The sequence below is a fragment of the Amborella trichopoda genome, chromosome 11, assembly GCF_054954075.1.
Source record: "Amborella trichopoda isolate Santa Cruz 75 chromosome 11, AtrichopodaSantaCruz75HAP2 v2.0, whole genome shotgun sequence".
Taxonomy (NCBI): domain Eukaryota; kingdom Viridiplantae; phylum Streptophyta; class Magnoliopsida; order Amborellales; family Amborellaceae; genus Amborella; species Amborella trichopoda.
In genome coordinates this window covers 42,228,472-42,231,459 of record NC_142346.1, presented here as the reverse complement: position 1 = coordinate 42,231,459, position 2,988 = coordinate 42,228,472, and positions in this window count along the sequence as shown.

Here is a 2,988-nt window from a genome sequence, read left to right as displayed (position 1 = left end):
GTATGGCCAAGATTTAAGTATCTCACCAAAATGGACGGCCTATATAAATTGGGCTGAAAAATATTTTCTAGGTTATGTTTTTAAGTTTTCTTTTTTGTGATTGCTCATTAAAATGAAAAGAGTATATATTTTAAATTTTGGGACAAACAAATGGCCCTAAGATGGTTTTTGAAGATTGTTTTATTATATTATTATTGTTTATGATGAAAATCTGACGGATCTTTCGAAGATCTCTCGAATTTTAACACCCTAAACTAATTAAAAAGATGTAAATAAATTGGTAGAGAAATTGGGAAAAATCGAATCAGATCTCGGGCCAGATTTGCCAGGAAACAAGTAGATCTACTCTCAGATCTGTGGCAGAGCCGGTATGATCCAGAGCATTAAAATACGATTTTTAAGACAAGTTAATAGATCAAAATAAATAAAAGAAGCAAAACAGTAAAAAGAAGAAAAAAAAGAGAGGAAGATATAACAATAAACCAGGCCGGATAGCTCGAGATTCCCGAGCCTTCGAGGACTCGCCCGTATGAAAACTAGTCTTCTTTTTCCCTCTGATTCGGATGTTGAACAGTAAATCTCTGGTGTAAAGGTTTAGATCTATGGTTGTTGTACCCTAATTCTAGTTTTGATGTAGGGTTTTCGTATCCTAGGTCTAGGTTTTTTCAGCCTTGGGGGTTAGGACTTCAGGAGCCTAGGGTTTCTATCTTCTCTAAGGTTTTCAATTTAGAGATTTTTCCAAAGCTGTTGGTCTTTCTGCGGTCTAGAGGAGAATTTTCTTGATTTTCTAAGGGTTTTGTGTCTCCAGAGGTTGAATATGAATTGTGAGATTTTTTTTAAAATTATTGGGATTTTTGGGAATTTTTCCTAAATTTTTAGGAATTTTCTAAGGGTTTTTCTTATTTTTGGTATTTTTGTGTAATTTTTCTAATTTCAAGAATTTCTAAGTTTTTTTGGTCTCTCCTTTTGGGTTAGGGAGAGGGGGTATTTATAAAATTCAATTGGTGCTTTTTTCTAAATTTTTTGGAGCTTTTTCAAAAAATTTTGGATTTAACTTGAAGTTTTAGCCTTATATAATTAAAGAAACACAGTTACTGCATCATCAGATGTGTTGACTATATCATCAGCCCGTGTTTGGGCCTTTTGGGTTCGTTACAGCCCACCCTGCTCTCCGACAATTAGGTCTCACATGGACTAAATTGTCATTTATTTTATGTTTTTATCCGTATGTCTGATTTAGACGATTCTTGGACCGTTGAAAAGCTCTTGGGCTCTACTTCAAATTGTGATAGGATTTAGGTAGTTTTGGAGCAATTAAATTGGTTTTATTAGGATAATGTGGTCCTAAGCCAAAAAACCGTAGAATTTGCTAGATTTAAAATGGGGTGTCTACAGTTGCCCCTCTTTGGTACTCCCTGTCCTTCGAGGGACAGGTGAGTGGTAAAGAAGTAGACACTTTGGCGTTCATTGTCCTTCAAAGGGTAGGTAAACATCTAAGATAAAGCAGACATTTAAATTTCTTCTTGAGGTCACATGGTCAGGGGGCACACCAACTATCCCTCCAAGCTATTGCCCACACCGAACTCACCCACCTAGGGCATTTTTCCTCTTAGGGTTTTCGGCATGAGATGTCGGTGAGCTACACAAGGTTGAAACTCTAGTTGAATTTTCTAGCCATACCACTTAACTTCAGGCGTTTTTGTAGTTTGAATTTTTAACCCTTGCATTTTCTTTGATCTCCTTATAGTTTTCTAAGGCTATCTATATGAAGAAGCTTTCTATAGGAAGAGACTTATCTGGCCGAATCCAAAGAGAGAGACGAGGCAGCAACGCGGCAATGCGATAATCATCATGTATGAGTATCCAAGCTCCTTCGTTTTTTTAAGACTTTTTTAGAATTTTTTAAAGTAGGGGGAGATTTGAAATAAAACCCGGAGCAAAGACAGGTTACGATTTTAATAAAGAAATTAAAGTTTTGGAAAACACAAGACATATAATGAAAATTTTGAACAAAGAAAGATATTTCGAAAAACTAGTGTGGTTAGCAGTTTTAACTCCTGCAACCATAGAGCCCTCTAAGCAGTTTAGCATCATACAGCGATGGACCATACACCCCACCCTTTTATGTCAATATGGGGATAGACATAATCCATCGAACAGAGTGGTTGTGCCCTAGATACACCCGACCTTTTGCGCCATACAGGGCTAGACGATACCTGCCTCGGCTCTTTTACATCGCACAGGTTTGATGTTTTTCCATCGAACAGGGTAGTGGTGCCCTGGTTACACCCGACCTTTAATGTCATACGTGAATAGATGGTACCTGCCTTGGCTCTTTTACGTCGTAAGAGTTTGAATTTTTTCCATTGAAACATGGTGGTTGTGCCCTAGATACACCCGACCTTTCACATCATATGGGGATAGATAATACCTATCTCTGCTCTTTTATGTCGCACAAGTTTGACGTGTTTCCATTAAACAAGGTCGTTGTGCCTTGAATACACCTGACCTTTTACATTATACGGGGATAGATAGTACCTGCCTCAGGTCTTTTATGTTATAAGAGCTTGACGTCTTTCTATTTAAATAGGGTGGTTGTGCCCTGAATACACCCGATATTTCACGTTATACGGGGGTAGACGATATCTTCCTCGGCTCTTTTACGACGCGCGAGTTTTATGTCTTTCCTGTCTCGGCTCTTTAACGTCATATAAATTTGATGTTTTTCTTATCTCGGCTCTTTAACGTTGCATGAGTTCGACATTTTTCCTATCTCGACTATTTTACGTAGCACGAGTTTGACGTTTATCCTGTCTTGGCTCTTTTATGTCACACAAGTTTGACATTTTTCTGAATTGGACTTTGGGACATCATACGCACACATGGGGATGAGCTTGCCCCATTTTGCCTCAGGGGATCAGGTCGAGAGAAAAACACTCTCAGACTAGCCAATATCGTCATTGGCGAGGTTCACCCATCTCCGATATG